Source organism: Platalea leucorodia (assembly GCF_965183815.1).
Source record: "Platalea leucorodia genome assembly, chromosome: 1".
Lineage (NCBI taxonomy): Eukaryota > Metazoa > Chordata > Aves > Pelecaniformes > Threskiornithidae > Platalea > Platalea leucorodia.
In genome coordinates, this window is record NC_138823.1 from 165,367,479 (window position 1) to 165,378,806 (window position 11,328).

Below are 11,328 nucleotides of genomic sequence, written 5' to 3' on the forward strand. Positions count from 1 at the left end.
GGCTCGGGCCTTGGCTGCCGGTGGTGGTTAGAGCCGGGCCGCGGGGCTGTGGCGATTCCCCCGGGGCTCCCGCAGCGCCGGGCCGGGGTCGCGGCCCTCGGCCCCTCCGCAGCCCCCACAGGCGGCCCGCGGCATGGCCAGGGCCGGGCATGGGCCTGAAGGGGAGGAGCGGCTGGGAGCTGCCCGGGGGAAAGGGCCTGGGGGTGCTGGTCGACAGCCGCTGGACACGAGCCAGCAGGGTGCTCAGGTGGCCAAGAGGGCCCATGGCACCCTGGCTTGTATCAGGCACGGTGTGGCCAGCAGGAGCAGGGAGGTGATGGTGCCCCTGCGCTGGGCACCGGTGAGGCCGCCCCTCGAATGCTGTGCTCAGCGCTGGGCCCCGCACCCCAAGGCGGCCATGGAGGGGCTGGAGCGTGGCCAGAGCAGGGCAGCGAGGCTGGGGCAGGGGCTGGAGCACAAGGCTGGGGAGGGGCGGCTGGGGGAGCTGGGGGGGCTCAGCCTGGAGAAGAGGAGGCTGAGGGGAGCCCTCATCGCTCTCTGCAACGGCCTGAAAGGGGGCTGGAGCCGGGGGGGTCGGTCTCTGCTCCCCAGGAACAAGCGATGGGATGAGAGGGAACGGCCTCAAGCTGCGCCAGGGCAGGTTTGGGTTGGATATTAGGGAAAACTTCTTCACCGAAAGGGTGGTCAGGCCCTGGCACAGGCCACCCAGGGAAGTGGTTGAGTCTCCATCCCTGGAGGTATTTAAAGAACGGATAGATGTGGTGCTCGAGGACATGGTATAGTGATGGACTTGGCAGTGCTGGGTCAACAGTTGGACTCGATGATCTTAAGGGTCTTTTCCAACCTCAACAGTTCTATGATTCTATGAAGAAGAGCCCCAGCCATGTTGGCAGTGGCACGGCAGCAAGGTCAGGGCCTGGGCTGTGGGTGCCATCGTCTTGACGGGAGCACTCGTCCAGCTGAGGCTGTGGGAGCCACAGCGGAGCCCATGCAGCAGCCAAGGGAGAGGGGGAAATAGTGAGATTTTCACAGTGACACGGTGCACGTAGGCTTGGACACCAAGGCGAACATGAAGCAGTCTTACCAGGCTCCTCTGGAAGTTGTTGACTGAAATAAAACTGAGCTCCCTCGCTCAGCTCTTGTGCTGGTGCTTCAAGAGGAACTTTGTACTGCTGTGCATCCTAGGTGACAGATGGGAGTTTTCTTTTTATTTAAGAGCTGCTGCAGAAGATATAAACTGGGATTCAATATAGATTACCTTCTTCCTTCCTTCTGGTGGTGCCAGGCATAGAAAAGCGTCAGGAAGCTTTGCATCTGGAATGGTACCTGTGCTTCACTGTGGGCGTTGTGGCAGTGACACACCAAAAGCTGTCTTCTCACAGGACATTCATGTGAAAAAACAACAGAATAAAAAGAGTAAAAAAAAAAAATCAGTTACTGGACATGGGAGCTCTGAATTCACAAATCTTGGCGTCGGGACATTCTCTGAGTGTAATCAAGTTGTTGCTATTTCTAAGCAATAGCAGCATTGCTTAGCACCATGTGCAGTGAATAACCACTGACACTCTGCTGTTGTTCTCACAGCTTCCACTCCTCATCAGAACACGTCATCACGCTGGTGCAGGTCTAGCTTGTTTCACAGTCTGATTTCATCCCCGCTGAGGGTTGCTGCTTTGGATTCTTCCTGTCGGTGAAATGAAATAGCCTGCTTTAAGGGAAAAAGATGTATTTGGGATTCTGGGGAAGAGCAATAGGTCAGCTTAACTCTAAACACTTCTTTCTTTTCATCCATGCAGGGTGGTGTTTGCCCACTTCCCATAGTGTGGCGAATTGTGATCTCGTTCACTCTAAAGGGAACATCTCTGTTTACCAGCACCACCAAAAGCAATAGATGTGTTGTCTGGTAGGCTTTTTCCTCCAGTTTCTAGACCTTTGTTAGGAAGCGGGTGACCCTCCCATGTGCAAGTCCACAACACAGCGGGTAGCACCGACTACTCGGCAGTCGCTGCATCCGTACTCACAGGTGTGTTAGAGGGAAGTCGCGTTCTTCTCCCTGTGAGTGCCAAACCCCTATGTACCATCGCTGTTATGCTCTGTTAACAGCAGCCGCACTTTATTAATAGGCAGAGGCAAGGCATTTTGGGATCTTAGGGTGTCACAATCTGTTTGCTTGCTTCACGTGTTCTTTGGAGGAGCTGGCTAAAGTCTAGCTGCGTGGGGATTTGTTAGCCCAAGCCAACCATCCTTTGAAAGCAGTAGAGACTCGAGCCTTTGCTTCCATCTTTTACTCTTCCAGCTCTTCAAGATACTCGTGTGTCCAGAAGACTGAGCAGAGATATCACTTAAGCTATGATTGAATTGCCCAGGAGGGATAAGCAGACAGAAGTTGTGTCAGATGGTTAGCACTGCACAGCAGAGATTATGTTTGATAATGCTTATCGTGACTTAGCGACAAAAATCTTCCTGCTGCCCATTTCTCCTAATGCAGTGCAAAATGCAAGGTTCCTGTCCTTTACAGAGACTGGAGGGCTGATCTACAAATTCACTGTGTGTTCAGAAGTGAGCTCCTTGTGTTATCGTAGCTTAGCCGCATCCCAATGAATGACAGCCAGCGCTTTGCAGGGCTCCATCTTACCGACTGCACCGAGTGGTAGCACAAGAATGGCTCAGGAGGTTGGGAGATACGGGTTCCTCCAGGCAACGCTTTGCAACTTGTTGTAGGCAGAGCCACTGCTGTTCTTTCCCGGTACCTGCTGTTGGCGAAAATGAGGAGCCCAACAAGCAGAAATGCTGAAGTGCTGCCGCTCTGTCCGTAAGGCTGCAGTGACCACCAGATGCTCCTTAACTTTCCAGTTGCTCCACCAGTCTGCTTCCAGTCACCCAACATTGTTCCTCTTTGCAGTAGGCAGCGGATCTGGGACAAGAAATTTGAAGGCTGAGTCCAAACGATTATAAGGAAAAAATGTTTCGATCTACCTCAGCAGTGATTTACCCACTGGTGCTGAGGAGGAAAGAAACAAAAAGCTGATTTTTCTTTTGACACAGCTCCAACTGTAAGAAATAAGAACAGTGAAGCACAGAGCAACAATACTGAACTTCCAAAGAAAACAGTGTTACGTGCAGACAGGCTTGAACTAGATAAGCTGAGATGATCTGTGTCCTGTATGAGAAGCTTTGCCAGGGAATTTGAAGCCAATCTTTGCTTCCATTTTGAAGCAGCACATCTTCATCTCAAAGACAAAACTATAGAGTAAAGCATAGACTGAGTATTTGAGGCAAAAGAAAAAAAAAACTAATCATCCACCGCTGAATATTAGAGTGTTTGAAGAATCTTTCTGTGTTAACCACTACATTGTTACAACCACAGTTGTTGAAGAGCTGTTTTACCTACCAGCTGAGAGGAGATGATAGCAACGGTGAGAAAACCAAACCAGACAGAACTACTTACCACTACTCAGACTATTCAATTTTCTCCACTTCACACCTGAAGTAACTTAAAGATATTTAAAAAAACAAAACAAAAACAAAACAACCAAACCCAGGGCACAGTCTGAAATTAGAGCAGCTCCTAGTTTGCCTTGTAGCCAGGCCAGTTTACCAATACTGAACGCGAGGTGCTGGAAGATGGTCACATTGATAAGAGGTGACAAAGCAGGTGAATTGAATATATTTTAAGGTTTCCTTCCTCAAGGTGATATGGAGTGGGGTTAGCATACGTTAGACATGGCACATTCAGGGTCAGGCAGCCCAGCCGAGTGGATTATACAAAATCATGCAGTAGTCCCTAAATCCCCAGGAAGCTGTGCCAGCCAACATGAGCAGCGCCTTGCTGTGAAAATAACTTGCTGTTATTTCACTGAATGAGTTTTTGCACTTTCATCTCTTGCGTTAAATGCAAATTCACTTCTTATTGCTGTGGCGTGGTGGCTAGAAAGAGGCAGGGTACTCATCCACTCATTTCCCCATGGCTTTCAGAAAAGCATGTTTTTTTGACTGACCTTCTGTTTGAGTTGTCATGCCAGCCACAAAACAAAGGACTGTTTTATTAGATTGCTTGCCTTCGGGATTTTCTTATGATTTAATGATCCTAGCCATGACTGGGAAAGAACAGAGCATGGCAAATACTGAAACTTTCACTAAGAGGTTTAAATTAAAATAGAAGAAAACACACTGAGATGCAAAACCCTTGACAGCTTTCTGGATGAATACAAGTTGGCATTTGACGGTGATGTTAAAAACAAAATAGACACGAATTGTTAGAGCTCGAATGCCTTCACCAATACTTCCTGAGCGAGCAAGAGTGCTGGACACAAATCCTGGTTTTAGGAGGCCACAATGCTGGTTCCAAGGTAAACAACCGTGAATTATCCAACTGATAGCCCACAGCTCAGCTTACAAAGAAAGGTGTAGCCTAATCTGAAAGAGAAGGCTGTTACAGTCTTTATGCCTTTCACAACCACTTATTTATGGTATGTGGATACATCTTGTGCATGTACGAGCAGTGGAGCTAAACCACTGGTGTGTATCTTAGATATGCAAATAGTGAATCCAAACCATTTGCAAAATGGGAAAGTATGTGTAAAATTAAAACCTTCTCAGCATGCTCAATTTTACACCTGTCCAGTAATTACAGCCTGAGTGAAAATATATTTGCGGAGATTACTCATTTTCCGCATGGAGATTCGATGTCTTGCCCAAGATAGTGGATCATGATGCTCCTCTGCTAACGGCTGGCAAGGCAAGGCCGCTCGAGACCCTGGTCTGTAGCCAGTGTTTCTTCTGTAGCTGCCACCTTTCTCTCGCACCCTGTCAGCAGGGTGACAGGCTGTCCTGAGAGACATCATTCTCTCAGGACATAAACGTTTTGCTTTACCAACACATCAGCGTAAGACACTGGCTGAGCACGACAGTCAGACAAGCATAAATGCGTAGTAAAGCCAGTTGCTGAATCGCATGGCAATGCTCATTTCGTTACTTCCCAAAACATCCAGGATGGAGGAACATAAGAAGCAAAGTCTTAAATTTTCATTTCCTAGGAATCTGGAAAGTAGATTTGTTAACTTCTAGAATAGCTTATTTATTATTGTAGCAGGAGGTAAAGCCTTCTATTTGCTCTACATTATTGTTGAGGAACATGCCATAATTTGTTATCAAAATCCACAATTTTGTGAGCATTCGATGAACACGTGAAAGGTTTATTTGTCTGACTACTCTCACCGAACTGAATGCGTCCCATCACATGCATTTAAGAAATGTAATGTTGGTTTGTGTAAACATTCTCAGGATATAGGGTTTGTTGCAAACATAATATGAGAAGAGTCAATGAAATGATTATTCAGCTTTGTCATATTGATGTTAATGGTTTAGTGTTAATAAATAACTGATGATACGATAAGAGCAAAGGAACAGGGATACTGATTCAGACCGAATGTGCAAGTAGTCCACTGCCCTGTTTCCAAAAGTGTCCATAAGCAGATGTCAAAGAAAGAATCAGTGATTCTTCCCTCACCAACTACAGTTTCCAACTACTTCATCCCAGAGAATTTCCTGAACCTGATGTGGCTGGTCTACTTGGTAATCCTCAAGAGATCCCTTCTCTCTCAAATCCTGTCTTAATTTCCCTTTTAACCCAGGCAAATTTTCTGCCTCCTCAACCTCTGGCAAGGCGTTCTACAGTTCAGCTCTTCATAGCATGAAGAACGACCTCTGCTTCCCCTGTATTTATATTGAAATATGTGAATACATACTGACCTTCTTGCATATGTTTGGTGAGGTCTTTTTTTAATTATGGACTTACCCTGAGTTCTCACGTGTCTTTCCGATGTTATCATGACTTACATACAGATTATTTCCATTACTCCTGCATAGCCTACAACAACTACTTCTCAATTTAACAAATCATTTTTACTCCCTCAAGCATAATAATTGCCAGATAAATTCATTCTGTAGATCCAGCCCCATCTCATCTTTACATTGCTTGTAGCAAAGCGTTCAAAGTGATGTATAGTGAACTTTGAAAGACATCAAGTAAATAGCTATGCAATCATTACATTTTAAACCAACGGTTCAAAACTGCATGGTTCATGGAAGGTACTGACTGGGTGTAATATAGCTTGGAGTCTTACCAAAAAGTGCAATTCGTTAGTTCTCATTGCACACTTCACGGATTAGTTATCGGAAATATCAGAGTCATCAGACAGGATCAGCTCAGTCCATTCAGAGGAACAACCTGACTTCATCAATAAGCGGTACTGTCACATCAGGGGAAGGCGGGAGGACACCACAACGTGAAGGCACGAGCTCCACAGTGTCTCACTGCCACCGTCTGCCTTACCCTGAACAAGTCCATGTACTCTGCGCTCCCTCTCCTTGCACTCCCCAGCTAGCGCTCCAAGGACAAAGAAAGCAGCTTAATCCTCGAGGCAGCTCACAGCAGCTTTTAACTTTCTGCCCAGGTTTCACATGATGTAAAACAACTGGCTTGAAGTCATCCTGCACCCCGCTGTTCATTCCTGTCCTGCACTGACGTGATGGTTTTGGTGAGGACAGCCGTGAGAAAGATCAGAGAGCGGAGCAAGAAAAAAGAGGTGATGCACCTGCTTCCCTGTGAAAGCGCTGTCAGCTCCCTGCTCCAGTTCAGAGCAAGCCCCACGGGCACGCTGGTGCAACCAAAGGAGCGGTGCAGGAGGAGGGTGAGAGTGTTTTAAGCTGGGGAGAAATCCAGGCTTTATTGGCAAACTCAGAAGCAACAAAATTATGGGACGCCCCAGGTCCACCAGAGCAGCGGTTTGGGTGGTGCACCCACCCCGTGGGGTGATAGGGAGGGTTGCTGTGAGGTGGGGCTCCAGCCTTAGCCACAGCCATGTAGGTTGTGATACTCCCAAAAAATGACCCAGAGCAGTGACCAGTTTCAGGGTCCTTTAGTACGGGGTCATGGCATTCAGCATAGAGCATGACCCAATCCAGGGTCCTCTCTGAGATCTGGGACATTACTTTCATTAAACAACTAAAATCTGTTGAATAGGTGGCCAAGATTAGTTGCATCTGACCAGTAAACCCCATAGCCTTGCCCAGTCCCCATTGAGCGGTTGAGGGGTTGAGGGATAGCGGTCACTGTGTCTGCAGAGGTGTCAGAGAAGCCTGCGAGGCCAAGACCTGCCTCTGTAGGCTGGCCAAAGTCCTCTGCAGGGTTTGGAGGTCAGCCAGGAGCTGCGGAGAGGCAGCTGGAGTGGGGCTGCCCCACAGCAGAAGGGAAGCCAAGGGCCGAGGGTCCCAACATGAGCTTGGTCCCACAGCAACCAAGCAAGGAGAGCAGAGCAGGTCCAGTGAGAGTGACCAAGTCCAGCCAAGAGTCCAGCAGATGCCGGACAAGTCCATAGCATTGAGGGAGGTCTAGGAAGCCAAGTCGGCAGGTCAGGATCAGCAAGTAAAAGGCAGGGCACGGACAAACCTCAAGCATCACTCAGGCAAGGGCGCGAGCTTAAATGCAGCTCCTGAGATAGGGGAAGGAGAGCCCTTCCCGTGTTTCAGCAGCTCCTCACGTACACTCGTGTCACCGCAGGCTGACCCAAGGCTATGGCTGAACCGTGATCAGAGCTTCTTCCAGCACAGGCAGCTTCTTGAGGGGAAGGGAGGAGGTTGTAGAGCTTAGTGGTGCATGCAAGACCCTGATGAAAGCCTCCTCTTGTTCTTTACATCCTCTCGTCATGCACTATTAACATTTAAGACCAGACATTTAGGCTAGGAGTCTCTCAAGCTGAGCGGGAGTTAGTGGAGGCTGCGAGGGAGCCGGCTGCAGCTTTGTGTTCCTTAACACAGAGCCTCCCTCTCTCTGTTCCCTCTCCCCCTTCGTTGTAAGCGACAGCATCTTCAGACTTTAAAAGATGACATCTGCTTAATATTGGAGAGGTTTGCTGTTTCTTGGGAACTAACAGGACACTCAGCTCCGGATAAATGTTATGACAGTTCTTCCTCCAAAGAGCCCTCATTGCTCCTCCTCCTCAGGCGATGCTGGGGCATCTAAAGAGCATTGACAGGAGGTAGTTTAAAAGCTCAGGCATTTTTTTTTTGTTCACAAATAAGCTAATTGACTGTATCTGTACCTGTAAATAAAGGTCAGGGCTCATCGTCTGACCTAAGATGAAATGCCATGTCAGGACTCCTGTTGATACAGCTGAACTCTGCTCCTCTTCTTCCTCGGGACAGGGTGGCTTCTTCCTTCTGCTGGCCAGGAAGAGCTGCTGGCCCATGACCTTCTCAGACCATGTCTGGGACAGTCAGCAGAAGCCAACGCCGTACCAAGAGCAGTGCCAACAACGGAACGGTACAGACACCCACGGACAAGTGTTCACCCCAGCGTCCGTCCCTCCTTACTTTACTGGTTTGTGTATGTCCGTCTAGTCCATTGGGTAAGTACGTGCATAATTCTTTGCAGGATTTGATCCAAAAAAATGTTTAATTTTCTCCTCTGATTCCCAACTCAAAAAGGGGGCGTTTTAATCTACCCACCATCCATAGGTTACTGACTTCTAGTTCCCCATTAAATGACAAGTTATCAGACTCTATGGAGAAATAATTGGGGAAAAAATCCCATCACAAATGAGGTCAGACTGGATAATTTCCTCATCCCTGTTAGCTCTCAGTATCTGAGGAACTGGGTGCTGATACTTCTGCCTTTTTCCACGCTTTTTTGCCTGACGTGTCACTCGATCGGTTTGTATGTGCTGGAGGTCCAGCTTTTCCTTCTGCGCCAGCATGTAGTAATGCGTTACTTCAAAGAGGGAGGCAATGACCTTGGTTTGCAGGCGTCTCGCTGTCCCCTGTGGCACTGTCAGATAGCAGATACAGAGACTCCTGCTTGATGAGCGCTTTTGCCTACGATCTCCGAGCCAGGAAGAATATTTCCATTTCACAGCCTGTGTTTCGTTTGTTAACCCTTTCCCACCTGCTTTCAGGGTATTTTTCTTCTTCCCAGTCTCCAAGAAGATTCAAACTGGAGGTTATATTTGCCTAATTAGCAGTAGGCAAATAGGCAGTTTTATAATGTTCAAAGAACCTTTTTCCCCTGAGGATCTCTGGGATTAGCCCTTTAGAGAAACAACATCATCCACCACATAAACACACCCTGCTCGTAGCACAGTCATGCTGAACGCACAGGAATGGTGAACTGTAAATTAAAAAAAAAAAAAAAACCACATATCAAAAGTGGCCAGTTATAATTACAGGGGGAATTTAAGTCTGACAGCATCAGCTAGGAACATCAGAGCTAACCTCCCTTCTTATATGCCACTGATTAATGAATCCTAGGGACAGGTTTAATGCAGGAGGAGGGACTGCGGCACCTACGCCGATACTACCTGGTGTAGCGCACCCTGCACAGCCAGCGAGAGCGCAGCAGTGGTGTTACTGCACGCCCCACCTCTGCTTCACGCCCGTGTGTCTGCATTCAGTCCCGAGGGACGCAAGCTTTGAGATGTCGTCCTGTCAAATAGCACGTGTCACCAGCTACACAGCGGTGAGGGCACGCCGGGGCATTCGGTGCAGACCCGGAGCGTGGCTTCACGGCAGTTAGAGGCTGGATTGCAACACGCCTAGGCGAAGTCTGTATCTTCCAACACAGCTTTAGTTTACCCTGGGAACAGAGTAACGTTGCCTTCGGTACAGACCACAGAAACCCACCAGGGACTCTGGGTGTATTCTCTGGTATCGCAGCGAAAGGCTGTGCCACCAAACCACCTTTACTCTCGTACCCTGCTTAGCTAGATTAAACCTGTCCCAAGCACGCCTACAGCTTTCGGGCACACATCCATTTGCAGGCACCTACAGGCCTTCACTGATGAGACAGAGAAAATAGCAGCTTCTGAGTGTCCCTGGAGCACTTGCCTATAAGAAGCATCTGCGTACTTTACCATGAGGGATAATACAATGCATTTAGCGAGCTACACTGCATCCACGTACATCCCCAGGCAGAGGTGATAGGGGCGGCAGGGATGAGAGGTGAAGAGACTGCCTTCCCTCCAGCAGCATCCCTTTCCAGCCCAGCCCTCATCCCAGCCTGCATCCACACAGTCCAATCCATTGCAGTCCATAAAACCTAAATCCCAGGAGGTCGTTATCAGAAAGATCCGTTCTGTCAAACAGTCATTTGATTTTTCCTCTCCTTTCCAGTTACATGAGAGGTGGTCTGAAAATCAGACAGTTCTTCATCTGGTATTTAGAGAGAGGAAAAGAGCTTATATATGTAGCTCATTTTGAGCAGTGTGATGATCAACAATTTTACCATGACCTGTGAAATATGAGGTTTTAAGATTCGAAATTCTGGAATAATGGGAAACTTGGGGAAATCCCAGCTTGCTTTCTAAAACAAAGGTAATTTCTAGATCTCACAATGGGAGAGCAGAGCAAAAATACGAATCCTTAAAAGCATAAACGAAAAGCACCCCAACCTTCTTTACTTTAAAAATCTTAGAGACTTTAATTCAATTTCAGGATTATTTGGGGCTAGACTCAGGAGATGAACATCTGGCACAGATGTATGCTCCATCGGGAGAAGGTGAGTGATCTGCTACCCAGTTAATGCCTCTGCACATGGGGAAAAGGAGCAGCCTTGCATCAAGCGTACGGAGTGACTCCTCTTAATAAAGACGTGCGAAAGAACGCATGAGAAATGTGCCCTGAAGAATGAGATAACATGGGTTCAACCACTCACAAATAGATTTTCGTGGAAAAAAATCACTTGAGTACAGAAACTATACTGGCCTCTCGATTTCCTGCAAAAATACTGTTATTCCACGTCGATATTTCACTGTATCTTTTCTGCCAAAACTTGCTTCTACAACCCAACATCTGAATATGAACGGAGAGTGAAACGGTCACATCTCGCTTCCACATCAGTTAAGACCTCTGTGTGATCTGGCCAAGAGGGCTGCGTCCTGAGCGATACCCACACATCACTCGCACGCTGCAGAATAAATACTGGCCAAGCAGGAGGATATTTTGTGGGTGTTACGCAGGGAAAAATGTAGAAAACGATGATGCGCTTGTATTTATACAAATGCCAGAAGTCAGGGAGCCAGGCTCAGAAGTGGTTTCAATTCTGTTTTCTCAGTCTTCCTCCAAAGAGCCCACATTTCGCTGCCCTCAGCAAATGATGCCTGTGCTCATAAATATTCTTTGTCCTAGAAACCTGCCTTCTGGGGTAAAGCTGATCCAACCGTGGAACTACAGCACTCCTGCTATGACTAATCCAAAGCAACTAACTTGTCTCAGTTTTAGAACATCGGATATCAACGGTGCTTGTAACAGCCTATAAAACCGCAAACGAGAGGC